The sequence below is a fragment of the Scylla paramamosain genome, chromosome 37 (assembly GCF_035594125.1).
Source record: "Scylla paramamosain isolate STU-SP2022 chromosome 37, ASM3559412v1, whole genome shotgun sequence".
NCBI lineage: Eukaryota > Metazoa > Arthropoda > Malacostraca > Decapoda > Portunidae > Scylla > Scylla paramamosain.
In genome coordinates, this window is record NC_087187.1 from 15,845,941 (window position 1) to 15,864,809 (window position 18,869).

The 18,869-nt window shown below is 43.7% G+C and overlaps 1 long non-coding RNA gene across 3 annotated transcripts in view; it reads right to left on the bottom strand.

Moving 5' to 3' along the window:
- The window catches only part of LOC135091529 (uncharacterized), a 102,477-nt gene that overhangs the window by 26,407 nt on the left and 57,201 nt on the right, over nt 1-18,869 (bottom strand). Inside the window, exon 1 of one of the 3 annotated variants that reach the window (XR_010262550.1) lies at nt 6,104-6,295. The exons of 1 other annotated variant lie outside the window; for it this stretch is intronic. This is a non-coding gene — a long non-coding RNA (uncharacterized LOC135091529). Of the gene's footprint in view, nt 1-1,792; nt 1,945-6,103; nt 6,296-18,869 lie in introns of those variants that run through there. One more of the 3 variants, XR_010262551.1, reaches the window with a different exon arrangement.

Below are 18,869 nucleotides of genomic sequence, written 5' to 3' on the forward strand. Positions count from 1 at the left end.
TTCTATCCTTCTCTCTGTAACTTCATCTCAAGTTTCCTTTCTGACCGTTCTATTGCTGCTGTGGTAGACGGTCACTGTTCTTCTCCTAAATCTATTAACAGTGATGGTCCTCAGGGTTCTGTCCTGTCACCCACTCTCTTCTTATTATGCATTAATGATCTTCTAAACCAAACTTCTTGTCCTATCCACTCCTACGCTGATGATACCACCCTGCACTTTTCCACGTCTTTTCATAGACGTCCAACCCTTCAGGAGGTAAACTTTTCACGCAAGGAAGCCACAGAACGCTTGACTTCTGATCTTTCTAAAATTTCTGATTAGGGCAGAGCAAAATTGGTATTGTTCAATGCCTCAAAAACTCAATTCCTCCATCTATCAACTCGACATAACCTTCCAGACAACTATCTCCTCTTCTTCAATGACACTCAACTGTCCCCCTCTTCTACACTGAACATCCTCGGCCTGTCCTACACTTATAATCTGAACTGGAAACTTCACATTTCATCTCTAGCTAAAACAGCTTCTATGAAGTTAGGTGTTCTGAGACGTCTCCGCCAGTTTTTCTCACCCCCCCAGCTGCTAACTCTGTACAAGGGCCTTATCCGTCCATGTATGGAGTATGCTTCACATGTCTAGGGGGGTTCCACTCATACTGCTCTTCTAGATAGGGTGGAATCAAAAGCTTTTCGTCTCATCAACTCCTTTCCTCTAACTGACTGTCTTCAGTCTCTCTCTCACCGCCGCAATGTTGCATATCTAGCTGTCTTCTACCGCTATTTTCATGCTAACTGCTCTTCTGATCTTGCTAACTGCATGCCTCCCCTCCTTCCGCGGCCTCGCTGCACAAGACTTTCTTCTTTCTCTCACCCCTATTCTGTCCACCTCTCTAACGCAAGAGTTAACCAGTATTCTCAATCATTCATCCCTTTCTCTGGTAAACTCTGGAACTCCCTGCCTGCTTCTGTATTTCCACCTTCCTATGACTTGAATTCCTTCAAGAGGGAGGTTTCAAGACACTTATCCACCAATTTTTGACCACTGCTTTGACCCTTTTACGGGACTGACATTTCAGTGGGCATTTTTTTTTTGTAGATTTTTGTTGCCCTTGGCCAGTGTCCTTCTTACATAAAAAAAAAAAAAAAAAAAAAAAAAAAAAAAAAAAAAAAAAACACTCACACGTCTCTCCCGCCCGCCACATTCTAGTTGGCAGTTTTCCACATCAAAAGGCCGCAATTTTCCTTATGTAAAGTCGTCTTGGTCTCGTTCGGAGCAAATCACCATCATCGCAGTAGTTTCTAGTTAATTTTATCTTCCAACACTCTCAGACTTCCCCACACGTCATATTGGTAATTCTCTCCTTCCCTCACCATTCTCTCTCTCTCTCTCTCTCTCTCTCTCTCTCTCTCTCTCTCTGCCGGCAACCACAACGTGCACACCTTCCCTCCTCACCTCACCTCAGACTCTGTTGACTCTGATACCTAGCGTGCTTATTTTCCCATTGGTTTGTACCGGAACTCCGCCAGTCCCTACGCATCACAGATTACAACTCTGCTAACGCCTATCAGCCTCCAGTGATCACTCGTTACAAACATTTATGGACCCTGACCGGAGGAGGCAGTGACTGCTGCGGCCTGACTTAAAGAAGTGTTGTTCTGTCTGCCTGCCTGGTCGTGAATAGGCTGCTGAGCTGCCCGCTAGGTATCCTTACAGACCTCAGACCTCGCCGTATTACTCGAAATTAAACCAAGTACTGCTAGTCAATACAGACGGGTCGCAATTACTATGGACTCACGGAAGACCAAAGCTTTTCCGCTCGAATCAAGGTCTTAACGAAGGCGATGAAGCACCTCCACCGAACCCAAGTGAAGGCGAGCAGACGGAGTGGCGGGCAGGAGTGGTGGGTCAGTGGCTTCTTACCTTGACCTCCGTGAACACAGGTGACGGCACACTTACCTGCAAAGAAAACGGATTATCAGCACGGTTGTTATATTCTACCTTAGTACAGCCTTACTGAATGTTTTTTTATGTGTGCATATTTACTGCATTGAGTGTCGAGCTGATGTTCAGCCAGCTTTGACCTAATTAAAGCGTAGAAATTGCACTGAAAGGAATATGAAAAATACGAAGTTAAACTACGCAAGGTATCAAATAAAAATCAAGGAACGTCTGTCCGCCATCTTCCTTTCCAACATCACATCCACCCTTTCAAGAAATAGCATTATAAAAGCAATACTATAACTTTTTTCCTCCCGTCAAATAAAGTCGCTATTTGCTATTTCAGTGGAGAGCTTGTGAGTTGCAAACACCACAACTTCACGGCGCCTTTTTTCCCCTCGCCTGGCTGGTTGTCTTGCATCTCTCCGACACTCCAGTTCGTGACTCAGCCACCATAAGATGGAGATAATTAATTACAGTTGTCAGCTAAAGCAAATGATACTCTCACACACTCACCTATTCGCGCACCACACCCACCAATCCACACTCACACTATAAAGCAACCGATGCCACGCAGGGCACAGGGTATCAGGAAAAGTTCTCCCTGTTGCACTGCAACTTCACCGTTGGTGGCAGCGTCATCCCCCTTTGCTCTCAGTACCGTTACCTCGGAGCTCCAGTCAAGATTTCAGCAGTCCTCCCTGCCCCTACAACCCCTACAACTCCCTACCCCTACAACCAAGTCGGATTCGCCTCCTCTCCAGCTGCAGCTGGCCTTGGAACACGTGGCGACAGTGACGTCCTCCATCCTCCTCATCGCCTCTACACTGACGGGTCTTTCCAGTCGGATGGAGCGGCTGGTGGTGCGGTTTTCTCACCTGACTTGGAACCACCTCCAGGTGGCTGGGTCGGCCGTCGGCTCGGAAACCACTCCAGCTGAACGTTGTGTGAGCTCTATGCTATCCTGGATGCTGTTAGCCTCGTGTGTCAGAGGGGAGTGAATGCAGTTGTTATTTGTGACTCAAAGGCCCTTCAGTCCCTTTCTGCTACCCGTCCCACCCACCTAATAGTAATTCAACAGATTCTTTCCTTTTAGCATTAATGACTGCTCGCAATGTGTGTGTCAAGTTTATGTTGGTAATATCTCATGTTGGTTTACGTCACAATGCTACAGCTGACCGCCTAGCGAAGGATGCCTGCCGCCTACCTCCGCGTGGTGATGGTCGTCCTCTCTCCCTGCCATGCCACCTCTCCAGGGTCCGCTCCGCCGCTCTCCTACCTATGCGGCGTCGCAGGGATACTGACAGGCCCCACAGTATCACCAACAACCATTACAAGTCCGTCTGCGGCCACAAGTACACGTACCGTTGCCGGGGTCTTACGGTTCGGCGGCACAACATTGTCTGGGAGCGTCTGCGGCTGGGCTACCGTCCGCCGTGGCAGATTGCCGGGGTACAGGGCGAGCCTCCCTTCACAGAGTGCCGCCTGTGCCGCGCACCGCTTGCCAACACCATCGAGCACTACTGCCTGGTGTGCCCCACTGTTCGGCACCTCCTACCCCAAGGTCTGCCGCTGGATGCTGTCTGTCGACATATTCTGGTGCCCGATTTTCTCGATGAGATTCTCGTGCGTTACCCTCGATTTGGTGGGTTTTCCTGATGCCCTGTGCCCTGCGTGGCATCGGTGGCTTTTGTGTGAGTGTGGATTGGTGGGTGGGGTGCACGAATGGTGAGTGTGTGAGCGTACCATTTGCTTTAGCTTGCAACTGTAATTAAGTAACTGTAATTAAGTTTCTCTATCTTATGATGTCTGACGTTATTTGCGTAATAAATTAATCAAATCAAATCACCTCTCTCTCTCTCTCTCTCTCTCTCTCTCTCTCTCTCTCTCTCTCTCTCTCTCTCTCTCTCTCTCTCTCTGACGAAAGTGTGTGTGTGTGTGTGTGTGTGTGTGTGTGAGTGTGACATTCACTGTGGCAGAGGGAGTGCTAGAAACCGGAAGGTGTAATTTACGCCTTTGTTTTCTGGCGATGACTCGAGGAAGAAGATTGAATACATTAGTAAAGGCTCATTGAATCAATAGGCGGCACGTGTACATACAGACGCACTTAATCTGCATACATAGGTACATTCAATACAGTCTAGATTTCTTTATGTATTATGACAAAGACCACGGCGGCGTTGACTAGGAAGCGCTCCATCACCACGGCCAGGAGCAGCACGCCGCCCCTTGCCCGTAATTCTCCAGTCTGGTAAAACATTGCCAAAACTTTCCCTCTTTCCAGCCCAAGCTTTGACAGGCTCAGTGTGTGTGTGTGTGTGTGTGGATAGCTATAATTTTCCTCCCTTACATAGTTTTCATCCTCCATTTGTCCTCCATGAACGCAACATTCTAGTAATTTGTTAATAAGAACATCTTGCTTCTTCATATTTATTACGTTGCCTTAGGCGGAAAAAAAACGCTATCAGACTCACTTCTGATCCCTTCCCCGCTACAATTTCTCCCTTGTCCATAATTCGTTTCAGTGCACACACACACACACACACACACACACACACTGGCGGCAATAATAAATCTCACAAAGGATCTCGCAGCCTCTCCGCCAATGGGGCCAAGGAGCACCAGCTTTCCTCTCCAATAGCCATGCCACCTTTGTCCTCCTCCTCCTCCTCCTCCTCCTCCTCGTTCATTAATCACTCCCCTTTTCTTCTCGATTTCATTCTCAATCACCCCATCGCACCAATGTCTCGTCTCATCCTCTCTCTCTTACTTTCATTTCAATCCCGTTTTTCCCTCTCCCCCGCCATCTCTCCTTTTCTCAGCACAACTCTTGTCCTTCATGAAGTGTTTCGAGAGGCCAAACAAAAGCTGAAGCTCTGGATTTTCTCTCGAAGCAAAGAATTAATGTCCAACTAAATCACTGCCTCAGACGAGACGAATGAAGGGCTGACTTTTTTTTTTTTTTTCAAGGAAGCGAGTGAAATGAACAGCCTCGTCCTTATCGCTTAACATCGGAAGGAAAAAATAACGTAAATAAAACGAAAAAAAAAAAAAACTAAATAAAAAAATGAGGAAAAGAATATTGCCAAACTTGGTAGCAAACAAAAATGTTAAGCAGAGAATATCATTTCTTTTCCTTTTAGAATTAATTTCCCTTCTATATGCAAGTCACCATCTCCTTCGCCGAGTTGTATTTACCCTCTTTGTGGTGTAATCTTTCAGGAAATTGTAAGTCTCGTGAAGAGTAACTGGATGTGAAATTGTTCAGCAGACGACTTGTGAAAGAGAGGAGCGGGAGGGAAAGTGCACAGCCTTCAGGAAGATGAAGATGTGAAGTGAGATGATGAGGACAGGAAGGCGCAGGTCTGGCCGAGGAGGAATGAGGGAAAACAATAATAAGTGTAAGCTGAGACAACAACAACAACAACAACAACAACAACAACAACAACAATAATAATAATAATAATAATAATAATAATAATAATAATAATAGAAATGGGAGTAATTACGAAAACCAGTCAAAATCGCATTAACGCTACAAAACAAAAAGAAAAAAATTACTTCATTTTGCCTTCAGTATCCCATTTCTCTCTGTATGACAAAAACAAGGAGGAAGGAAAAAAAAAGACGCAGAAGAGAAGAAAAAAAGAAATCTGATCGTTTTAACTTTGAAGACAACAAAAACCTGTTCAGTAAAAAGTAGCAAGTTTCCGATCAAGCTTCACTGGGATCAGAAACTTTCTTAAAAGAACAGACGAGCAATTTGGTTCACGAAAAGGGAGAGATTTACGCCGTTATTTGGCTCTTAAGGATCACTGCTGTGTGTGTGTGTGTGTGTGTGTGTGTGAGAGAGAGAGAGAGAGAGAGAGAGAGAGAGAGAGAGAGAGAGAGAGAGAGCTCATCGCATTACTGTCTGTTGTCTCATCCTCATTCTTTCTTTTATCCTGTTCTCTCCTCTTCTCCCCAGCCACACACACTCTCTCTCTCTCTCTCTCTCTCTCTCTCTCTCTCTCTCTCTCCCAATGATGACATAACGTCGTCTCCCCTACTCCACCGGACGAGGCGGGCGCCTCATGGCAAGCCAACGGCAAGACAGGCGAGGCCACACAGTTACGAGCACACATCCATCTCTTGGCGTAATGGCGGCCGCTCATCTGAGGCACTGTACCTTTGTCTCTTCCGCGAAGCAAGATGGCCGGCGTGTGACCCCGGATGGCGAAGATAAGCCGCGACCACTTCCGTTCATCACGAAGTCGACAACACACACACACACACGAACCACACAACACGCGACTGCTGCTGCTCCTTCCCCGGTGATACCGACTTGTGATTGGTTCCCGTGCCGTCCAGCCTCTCTCTCTTAGTGTTCCACAGCTCCGTCATCTTCTTGTCACCATTACGTGCTGATAACTACGCAATATATATTTTTTTTTTCTAGCAAGAACTGAACGTGTTATATAAGCGTGAACACTTTTTACAATGCCAAGCCTCACAGCGGCAGAGTCTGGCATTAAGGGCTCTCTGGTGTGCGAGACTTCACGAGGCTCCAAACCAGTCGCCTCGAGCAATGAGCAACAGGCAGTGTTGTAATGCCATCTGGCGGCGTGCGGTGTCTTCCTGATCCAGACTGTGTGTGTGGGGACAAGGACTGCACGAGAAGAGGCGCTCACGGGCTGGAAAATAACCCAGTGTGCTCCTCATTAAATAATACTGTGACCGGCAACCATGACTGTACTGCGCGCAAGAGAGAGGGAGTGGGAGGGATGAAGCAGGGAGAGGGAACAGTGGAGAAGGGAGAGGGAGAGGGAGGAGTGGAAGGAGAGGGAGAGGAAGGGGTGGAGGGAGAAGGAGAGGGAGACAGTAACGGAAGGAGTGGGCGAGGTCCTATTTTTCCGTGGTGAGAGGATAAGACGTGAGTGGAGGAGGGTGGCGGCGCTACTGAGGAGCTGGGAGGAAGAGGAAGAGAAGGGGAGCCATAACACCTTAATGGTTTAGGAAGGGACGACCTGAAATATGTATAAGAAGATCCAAGTGATGAAAGAGAAGCCAATATAATGAGTAGTTGAGAGGAAGGTTACCACGTAGACTATTCAGGAAAGAGTGTTAAGAGGAACAAGAGTGCAGGTGAAGGAAGATCAGGGCAAGAGTTTTTATCAGGATTAAAGGAGACTAACAGGGAGTGAAAGTGACACACTGAGAAAAAAAATGACTACAGAAGTGATTATCAATGCAAGGAGAGCAAAGTGCGGTATGATGTAGTCACTGCTTGAAAGGCAATAGGAGCGAGTCAAAAGGGACAACAATTACAAAGTGGTGAGCGGGACAGGAATTAGAAGGAAGAGAGACGGAGAAAACCCGGAGGAGGATAAAACAAAAGAGAGAGAGAGAAAAAAAAAAACAGGGAGACAGAGAGGAATTGTAAACCTGCAGAGGAGTGACGAGGCACTGAGGTGAAGGTCCCCGAACAGAGGCCAAGGCGGTAGTAAAAAATGACAGCATAAGTGTCTTGAAACAGTTCAAGTCATAACAAGTGGAAATACAGAAGCAGGCAGGGAGTTCCAGAGTTTACCAGAGAAAGGGATGAATGACTGAGAATACTGGTTAACTCTTGCATTAGAGAGGTGGACAGAATAGGGGTGAGAGAAAGAAGAAAGTCTTGTGCAGCGAGGCCGCGGGAGGAGGGGAGGCATGCAGTTAGCAAGATCAGAAGAGAAGGAGTTGATAAGACGAAAAAAATTTAAATTCCACCCTGTCTTAAGAGCGGTTACTGAGGGTTACTGAAAAGATGAGGGAAGAGGATGGGGAGTGAATGGGAGCCTGCAGAGGAGTGACGAGGGTTACTGGGAGGTTAAGGGAAAAAAAGGATGGGGAGTGAATGGGAGCCTGCAGAGGAGTGTCGAGGGTTACTGGGAGGTTAAGGGAAGAGGATGGGGAGTGATCGCCCTCCAGGGAAACTTGTCATCCCTTCATCCTCACGAGCCGCCATTCAGCGGTGTCACCCGTCACTGGTAGAGACGAGAGAGAGAGAGAGAGAGAGAGAGAGAGAGAGAGAGAGAGAGAGAGAGAGAGAGAGAGAGAGAGAGAACCAAGCGGAGGTTCCCGAACTGTAAACACGATATAAAAAGAAGCTAATGTGATGGAGGATGGGAAGGACTGGGAGGGAAGGATGAGGTAGTGGTGGTGGTGGTGGTAGTGGTGGTGGTGATCTGCCTGTTTTATAGTGTCGGGCTGTTCATACATAACACTTCATGCAATAATGCTTTCTACTGAAAAGTGTAAGAGCCAAGACCGCAGTGCTCTTCAAACACATTCCATTTCATTATTTTGTTACTTGAGACAGACCAAATGCTGCACATTATGGAATTACTGACAACACTATCGATGCCAAATACCTGACAAAAGAAATGCCAGGCGAGCAAGGCGCACGGCGGCACACAGGGCCTGGCCTCGCGTGCCGCTCACACTGCTGCCCACGAGGCGCTTGATGAAATTCCCGCGACCACTGGGCGAGGCGCGCAAAGTGACCCACGAATTGAATGTCCAAGCAGCGCCAGCTTGCTGTGTGTGTGTGTGTGTGTGTGTATGTGTGTGTGTGTGTGTGTGTGGTTAAATAATAATGTTTTGGCGCGCCTCCACACGGAGTTCTCGGATCGTGAGAGAAAGGCGTGCATCATTTATGTCTCAACAATGAAGTACTGTTTGTTTGTTTGTGAGCCGCTTCCCTTGGAAACTCTCATACTGACCATAAGCTTATTTTCACCTCTGACACATCTATCTTTTCCAAAATATACCTGTAATTCAACGCCATTCACTGTCTCTACAGCACTTAAACATGTTCTCCTCCACTACAAGAATCAGCTTTTAGCAACCCATCATAAAAGAAAGGAAAGTTAAGTATTCCATCTCACACTCAGCGGCTTTCCGTCTTCACAACACAGCACAAGGCAGGGCCAGGCGCCCCCTGCCGCCCTGCCAGCCTGCGCCTGCAGGTGCGCCTCCTCCACCCTTAATTCATGAATGCTTCGCTACACCACACCACCATACCACACCACCACACCACACAATTATTTGCGCCCCCTTCATTCCTCCTTCCTTTTTTCTCCTCTCCTATTCGTCATTTTCTTCTTTTCGTCCTCCTCCTCATCCTCCTCTTCCCACTACTACTACTACTACTACTACTACTACTACTACTACTACTACTACCACCATCACTCCACCGTTACTTCCCTTCATTCTTCCTTCCTTCTTCCTCTTCCTCCTCTATTCCTCACTTTTTTCCTCTTCCCACTACAGCAATCTACGCATTTCATACTTGGGCCGGAAAACCCTGGAAAATGAGGGAAATGTTGACGAGGAGAGACAGACTGGTAGGAAGGAAGGTCTCGGTCTGGGTCCTGATTGTGTTGGTGGTAGACGAGACGAGACGCTCTGAACGGGACTGCACCTATATTTACGTAACGTAATTCACTTTGAAAATCGCGAGGAGAAAGAAGACGCCCAGACTGGAATGCACTACAAATTCTGACTCGCCGTTTACTTTAGCTAATACCCAAAATATAAAAAGATTACCGAACTCAGTAATAATAACGAAATATCCTCCAAAAATCTGTATTATTTACGAATGGTGCTACAAAAACATTATAATATCTAGAAACAAAACACAGCCAGACTAAATCCTATTATATATTCTGAACACATTTTTTTTTCCTTTCCAGACAAATAAAAAAAAAACACGAATTGATCGTCGTATAAAGAAAATAGTTTTTTTTTTCCATTTTAGCAACGGACGCATGTTAAATTTGAAAATACGCATTGCTAGACAAGATTTTATTGAATATTATTACTTGATACATGTTTCTTATATTTTTTAAGTCTTAAATCCAATACCAATACAATCATAGGCGTGCTAATAAAAAAAAAAAAATGTAAAAATATATAAAATGACGAAACGGTTTATTTTCGACAAACAAAAACACATCTAGACTGGATTTCATTATGTGTCATTCCTTGTTATAGTTTCCTAGTAATAAATCAAATATCAAAACAATGCCAACTCCATCAGTAGAAAGGAAAGAATATTGATACCGCGCCGAAATGTTTTTTTTTTTTTTTTCCTCCTTTCCTCAGTACCTCTTCCCTTTTCCTACCCCGCATACTCTTCTTCCTCTTCCCTTCATCTTTCTTCCTTCTCCTAGTACTATATATCCCAAGTCTAGAAAACACCTGGAAACTGCTGGAAATCCTGAAATTTACGCTAAATATTGACGGGGAGAGAGTGTTACCATAGCAGAGACAGGGCTTGGCTGGGCTCGGCAGGACTCGGCAGGGCTGGGCGGCAAGGATAACGTGGTGTGTGTGTGTGTGTGTGTGTGTGGGTAACTGTCCTGTTTCTGTGTGTGTGTGTGTGTGCACGCGCGTTTAAGTGTATAACTGCCCTGTGTGTGTGTGTGTGTGTGTGTGTGTGTGTGTGTGTGTGTGTGTGTGTGTGTGCACGCGCGCGCGCGCGCGCGCGTTTAAGTGTATAACTGCCCTGTGTGTGTGTGTGTGTGTAAATATCTAACTGCCCTATTTGTGTGTGTGTGTGTGTGTGTGTGTGTGTGTGTGTGTGTGTGTGTGTGTGTGTGTGTGTGTGTGTGTGTGTGTGTCTCAGTACTGCAAGGCACGTCACCTTTCTCCTTTCCCTCCTACCCCCGCACACTCAAATCCTCAATTTTGGCGCCTTTTAATTGCGCTTGCTTTTCAAAACACATACCACATAAGTTTTGGATGTAAACAAGAATTGGGTAAAAAAAAAAAAATGGTTTTGTTCGTGTTGTTGGTTTCCCGTTGTCTCCCAACAGCCTGGCAACTTTGCTCTCTCACCATTATTGTTTACAATGGTCGTGATGAGGTGACATGAGTTTCAAGGGTTTTTAAGGTTATACTGACAAATTAACAACACTTTTACATTACTAAGAGAAGAAACAAGCTTGAAAATCCGGGTCATCATCTCTGTGACCTTGAAAATAGTCGTGGTGAGAAAGCAAAGCGTTTCTGGATACACACCTCAGAATAAAGGTTTGAGGCGCCGTGCCCTGTTGTGTGTGTGTGTGTGTGTGTGTGTGTGTGTGAGGCAAAAAAACGGAACTGTTGGTTGGATGGTTGATTAATCTTAGATCATAGTTGGAATGTCACGAAAGAACGCTGACACTGGACGGCGATTATCCACTCAGAGATACAGCAAAGGGAAACAGCAAGGAGAGAAATTGCAATGGAACGTTTTCTTCACTGGAGACGACACCTGCATCTTTCCTTCCTCGTAAACACTTGATGATGCTGAGTGTTGGAGAGTATGAGGTCAGGTACTTTAATTAGTGGAATCTCTCCGCGTATCAGCTTCGCGTGAGGGATTGGAAGGTTTTTTATTCGCTGTTTGTCTCAATGTTTAACTCTGCGACTTGTTACCTGACTGACACTTTTAGGATTTGACATTTTTATTTATTTATTTTTTTTTTACCAGTTTCCGTTGTCCTTGGCCAGAGCAGCAATTACATGAAAAAAAAAAAAAAGTAAGAGTAAAAGGAAATCTTGAGAACGTGGATGATATTAAGCTTTAGCGAACACGAAATCACATCTCACACAACAAAATACAAATTTGGAGCTAAAGGTTCATTATTGGCTAAGCACCTCACTCTGTAGCTGCGCGTGTCCGTCCCGGCAAGCACGTGGGCGATATTGAACGTTACAAAGCATGAAATCAAAGGCTCTTAATTGCTGAGTTCCATCTAGTATTCATTTCACGTCACGGACTCAAGGGTCATGGCTCCAGATCTCTTACGTTGTAACTGCACGGTTCCTTTCATGTAATGTAGAGTGTGAATTCAAATAATCTCTGTTGAAATGCATCTGTGTATTTATTCCACATTAGGGACTATAAAATCAACTATGAATGACCAGTTAGCCCAGTTAGCGGGCAATAATGCTATTTCTCACCTAACCAATTACGACTAAGGCTGGGACAAAGTTGAAGCCGTTCCCTCTACCCCGCGTCCCCACCACAGGCGCCGCCACCTGCTGACGGCGATTCCTGTGTGGGGCGGCAAATACTTGACAGCTTTTGTGCATTTCATTTGATTCATTTAGTGGAGAGAGAGAGAGAGAGAGAGAGAGAGAGAGAGAGAGAGAGAGAGAGAGAGAGAGAGAGAGAGAGAGAGAGAGAGAGAGAGAGAGAGAGAGAGAGTTAAGATTAAAACAAAAGAAAGAGCACAAAAAAATAAGGGGAAGCTGCAAGAAGCCATCAGGCCTACACGTGGCGGTCCCTGTATGAAACAAACCCACCTATTTATACCTGTCACTTCCAAAGTACTCAAGATTCAAGGATAGAAAGCACTTAGACTAACACTGACACACAGCACCTTTGATACTGCAGGTATTAGCCAGGTTACATAACATCACAATAGATAACTAAAGACTCTGAGTTGATAATTACGAAGTCTAACAATAATGCACCGCGGCTTTAATAGTGGAGTTACTAGTTACTATGTTAGGTTAGATCAAGTCAAGACAACCGAAGACTGAGGGTTAAGAAGTGGTAAGCCTAATTCTGATAGTTCCGCAGCTCTAACCTTGAGCGAGACAGGCTTGGTGATGCATTAAGCGGCGCAGCGAGCGATGATCTCCTTTACGAGGGAATAAAACCATAAGGCGGGACGTTTAGTGAAAACCTTCATTCCGTAAACAGTAACTCGGCGGCTGGCAGTCGGATCAAGGCGGAGGAGTCAACCTCTCGCTGTGACTGCTGTGTTCAGGCTTCACAGGGATGTGTTAAGATGTAATGGATATATTTAGCGTATCTCTGTAATTAATATGTTTAGAGCATCCCTGTAGTAGTAGTAGTAGTAGTAGTAGTAGTAGTAGTAGTTAGTAGTAGTAGTAGAAAAAAAAAAAGGAGGAGGAGGAGCAAGACTCATTGTCTGATAGAGGCTTCAACAAACAGGAGCCAAGACCAGGAGTGATACCGCCCTTTGAGTGTGGCGGCAAACCAGTGCGTGTTTCCCAATAATAACTACCAGACAGGAAATATTCTTTAATATACTGAGTCCATATTTTACTTTCCTTGCTAATATAATGTGCAGGAGGGGTATCAATTTCAACATTTCGAAATTTGCGTTCCTGTTTCGGATTCAAAACTTATCATTAATTAGCCACTGTAAGAAATGTTTATGCCAGTTACGTATTAATGTTTCAGTACACGTCATGCTATTATCAATATAAAGACATGCGTTAGCAATACTAATTCAAACTCTAAGTTAACACACACTGCAACGCTTCACTTTCTTACCATGAGTATTTTCAAAGGCCACAGAGATGACTACCATGTTCCCAAGAGTGTTTCTCGTGTCAGTAATGTATCTCGTTAATCTGTCACTAGTACTATATAAAACACTCTTAAAAACCAATGTAACTTCACGACGACTATTTTCAAAGACCACAGAGATGAGTACCATGTTCCCAAGAGTTTATCGTGTCAGTAATTCAGAAATCTTGTTAATCTGTCACTCATACCATAAAACACTCTTAACAACCCACCTAACTTCATCACTACTATTTTCAAAGGCTACAAAGATGATTTGCTGTATTATGAAGCGTTTCTCCTGTTAATAGTGTGGAAATTGTGTTAATATGTTACTTTAAATATAAAAACAGCGTAAAAAAGCTCGTATAAATTCGTCTGTGTAGAGTCCTTTGAAAGTAGTGGAGTTGTGGCTTAGAAGAGTTTGGAAATATAGTCCTTAGAGGGAACATCACTGCCATTTAACAATACTCGGCTTATTAACAGTAAATAATGATATCTATCACTGCGCCTGCCACTGACATCTTCACTTCATTTTCAGACTCATGAATGATTGCAAACAATGAATAAAGAATAAAGTCAAGTGAAGTTTCGATCTCCACAATAATTACTACATTAAGAACATAAGAACATAAGAAATAGGAGAAGCTGCAAGAAGCGACCAGGCTTACACGTGGCAGTCCCTGTATGAAATATACCTACCTATTTCCATCTATCATCCCCATCCATAAACCCGTCTAATCTTCTCTTTAAGCTCCCTAATGTCTTAGCACTAACAACTTGATTACTGAGTCCGTTCCACTCATCTACCACTCTATTTGAGAACCAATTTCTTCCTATCTCTTTCTTAAACCGAATTTTTTTCAAGTTTGAACCCGTTATTTCTTTTTCTACCATGGTTGCTGATCCTAAGAATTTTGCTGACGTCCCCCTTGTTATAACCCTTATACCACTTAAAGACTTCTATCAGGTCCCCTCTTAACCTACGTCTCTCTAAAGAGTGTAGATTTAACAGCTTCAATCTCGCCTCGTAAGGAATACTCCTTATCCCCTGTATCCTTTTAGTCATTTTCCTGTGTACTGATTCTAATAGACCTATGTCTTTCCTGTAATGTGGGGACCAGAACTGCACAGCGTAGTCTAGATGAGGTCTGACCAGCGCCAAGTATAACTTTAATATTACTTCCGGCCTTCTACTTTTAACACTCCTAAAAATTCATCCAAGTACCCTTTTTGCCTTGTTTCTGGCTTCTTTGCATTGTTTCCCTAGACGGAGTTCAGAGCTAACTATAACTCCTAAATCTTTCTCGTACCCTGTACCTACCAGAGTTTGGTTATTTAATGTGTACCTATTGTGTGGGTTTCCTCTGCCTACGCTAAGCACTTTGCATTTATTGATATTAAGCTGCATTTGCCATCTGTCCGTCCATTTATTCATCCTTTCTAAATCTGCCTGCAAGGCGATGGCATCCGATTCTGGCATAATTAATCTACCTATCTTTGTGTCATCCGCAAATTTACTAACATCACTGCTAATTCCACTATCCAAGTCATTGATACATATTTTTGTTAGTATAATTTGCTGGTGTATTTATTATATTTCGTATGATAACGTTGGTATTTACAAATTAAGAAAAAACGTATTTAACTCAAACATTAGAGCAAAGGCAATCATACTCAGAATATGACTGTCACTGGAAGACTTTCTTGCAATAAACAGCAACATAATATCATCAATACATTTATCACGTTAATCGAGAATAATGCTGGCGAGTGATGAGCCTGTAGCAGTGCTATCAATCCTGGCTTCAACAGTCGTCCTCAGAAGGCCAACACAAATAAATAAATAAATAAATAAATAAAATAAAATAAAATAAAATAAAATAAAATAAAAGTCTCCCGACCCTCCCAGAAGTGAAAAGGTAACAGGAAAAGATTTTAACATTTCCATTGAATGCACTAATGAATCCCAGCGACTTGCATAACAGATTCGGTGCGATGGGTGGCGGAGGCAGCGAGAACAGGCAACAAGATCCCTTCCTTGAGTCGCCTCTTTCACTGTGACACCACCATTGTGACAGAGCAGAATTACACTCAGACTTCCCAGCTTTAAGGTGAGATGAAGAGCGTGGCAATCAATGTACGCCCTCCTGCTGGAGACACACGGCTCTGTGATGTGCCTGGCGAAGATGATACTTGTTGGCAAAGTAATACTAGTTAATTCTAGGTAATTATGAGCTTGTCTTTGTGTTGTCGCCTTTACGGTCTGGCATCTTGCTTTTTTTCTAACAGTTTTTTGCCCTTGACCAAAGACATTCTTACATCAAAAAACGGAAAATCAAAGTAAAGCCTTGGACGGTAAGAAGATTGTCACAAATACTTCCTCTGCAGTGGATCGAAAGACAGCACAGGCATGATAGGACAAAAAATAAATAAATAAATAAATAAAAAATAAATAAATAAACGGACGAAAAAAAAAATAACGTTTACATGAACCCAGAGGAAATAAGCTGAACCGAATGAACTCACCAGGCAATTAAACGTGAAGACAAACATAGTAGTGAACACACCCAAAGCGGTCCAGGGTACGAGCAAGGCGCCTTTCCTGGTGTTCAAGGTCAGAGAGGACAGCGAGGCCTAAGACTTGTCAGCAGCTCAGGAAACACGACGCCTGGAGCGGCTGGTGAAGATGAAAATTTGGAGATTGAAATTCATGCATACAGAGAATGTGTGTCGTGAAGATTTCCCCTCCTCGCAAGATTCATGTGGTCGATGGAATTAGGTGAGATATGACTGCCTGAATGTGACCAGGTCGCACTCCTGATGCGGGGAATACGGTGAATATGCTTGATATATTTACACTTCAACCTTCCCTCTGGTCTCCTCGATAATTCTCCTATTTGTGTCCCTCGATGCAATGATGATCACCTATAAACACCAAAATGACGCGGGTTATTTTACGTTGGATAGCAAAACGTGGCCATGATGCTACAGTACGGTGAATATTCTTGGTACATTCAACCTTCCCTCTCGTCTTCTCTATAATTCTTCTACAGTAACACTTCAATGTCATAATTATCACTTGTAAACGCCAAACCGATGCGGGTTACTTTACGATAAAAAGCAAAACGCTGCTATGATACTGGAACACTGTGAAAATACTTCAATCTTCATCCTTTCTTTCTCGATAAAACTCTCGCCCTTCGCTGCCACAACTGTTACCTGTAAACAACGAGCGGGTTACTTTACGCTGGGAAGTAAAATAAGTGACCATCGTGAGCATTATGACAAACACTCATCTTCGTTCCTGGAGAAGGTAAGATAAGAGAGCGAGTGAGGAGGTAATTCATAGAAAGAGTGAGACAAAAATGACATATATTGAACTGCCATAAAGAAAGGAAGTAAATAGTGAATGTTGTCTTTACCTGTGCATAGATAAGGTAAGAAAATAAAGAGAAAGGGCTGCATTCACCTGTGCACAGAGAAACTAAGAAGGAAAGAGTGGCAGCTCAGTTCATCTGCGCCCTGAGTAAGTATGAGAAGTAATGAGAAATACATTCACCTCTGTAAATAGAAACAAAATAATGACGTTAATAGAGAAAGCAAGAAAAAGACTAGCCCTGCATTTATTTACCTCTTTGTAGAGAAAATTACAGAGGAAAAAAATTACAGCCATAAGGAAACCACGAAGAAAAATAGAGGAAAATGAATGAGAACCTAATCAACAAACACATCGGCAAAATGAGACGAAAAGCACTTCAAAGGAGCATTTAGAAACCATTATTTTGATTAGGTGGAAGAAGAAGAGACTTGAAAGGTAACAAATGGCGGGTCACAGGGTGCATACTCCATCAAATTTCCTTCTTGCAGCCTAAACCATCATAGGGGAAGTGGGAGAAAGTACCATCGCCTCTCAGTGTTGGAGTGAGGCAACCTTCAGGCCAAAGACACTTCCGCCATTTTCCACGTGAGATTTCCTGACGTGTTTTTGAAGTCAATCTCTGTGATATTTGTAGTGTGTGTGTGTGTGTGTGTGTGTGTGTGTGTGGTAGAGAGAGAGAGAGAGAGAGAGAGAGAGAGAGAGAGAGAGAGAGAGAGAGAGAGAGAGAGAGAGAGAGAGAGAGAGAGAGAGAGAGAGAGAGAGAGAGAGAGAGAGAGAGAGAAAAAAAAAATAACCATATAGGGACGGTAAAATAAACAGACATCCAGACATAAAGACAGATATACATAGATACATACATACATACATATACATACAAACAAACAGACAGACAGACAGACAGAAAGGAAGAAAGAAAAAAAAGAAAGACGAACAAGAAGACAGCCACAAGCAGCCTGTAAGGAGCAGGTCTGGGCAGCTTTCCAGCATCACTAAGAAAAAGGAGGGAAGCTTTAACAATAAGAGGATAAACACGTCCGTCGCCTTTCACCAGAACATTAAGTACCAGCCGTGCTCCTCCTCGCCGCGTAGTTCCCGCCACCACATTCTCTGCGCGACAACAAAACCCTGGAGGCTGCACTGACAAGGCTGACAATGATCACAATTTTGTCTCTGGAAATAATTTGTGTTGTGTTGTGCCGTGTGTATTTTTGCCTATTGTATAGATTTGTATGTGCTGTATATTGTTGCTACTTTTACGCATCTCAGTGCTTCGTGGGCCATCCTGCATGAACGGTTTCCTGTGTCTACCACATATATACTTACAAAGTGTGCAAGTTCTTCCAGCTGTCCGAGAACATCAAGTGGTGCCCAGTATAGTGTAAGTCTCTCCCAGCTCAGCCATCTTAACCAAGTCCATTCTCAAACGATTCAGCCTTCACTAGTTTTAATCTCTATCATGAAAATTACCGGGCGGTTTCGATGTTATTTTCATTATTTTTGTGATAGTGTAACAAGAACTCTTCGTCATCATTTGGAAAACACTCGTGAGAAAGACTATTTTTCTCTCCCTTTGACGCTTCGAAAGTTTATGAGATTCCACAGCGTTTGAAAACACGAGCCTTGGTTTTCCCCACACGACCGACCCACGAAACACTTTTGCGACGCCAAACTTCAGTCATTCCTGCAAACTGTTGTTGACGCAGAAACCAAGAAACAAAGACAGATATGTTGAGAAAACACACACACACACACACACACACACACACAACAATGAAACACAAGAGACAAGACACAAGCAAGAAAAAAAAAACATGGACGAAGGAAATAGAAACAAGAGACACAGGAGAAGGAAAGAACGTACGAATGATAAAAAAAAAGAGACAAAGGAGATAAACAATAGAAACACGACACATGAGAAAAAGAAAAAAGACAAGGAAAAAAGGAACAAGGGAGAGGAAAGGAAGAAGCAACGGAAGTGAAAAATAGGAACATGAGACAAAAGTGAAGGAAAAGACGAGGAAAGAAGAAATGAGGAAATAAACAGGAAAATGTCAATACAATGTCATGATAATTTTCCACGTACAAGAAAGTATCAGTGGTTGTTGTTGTTTATCGTGAGACAAAGACAAAGGTGCGGAATGCTGTCAGCGTTAATTAATTACTATGAGGAATGAAAAGGATTGTGTGACTTGCTTTTATGTTCACTCCATTATAGACGAC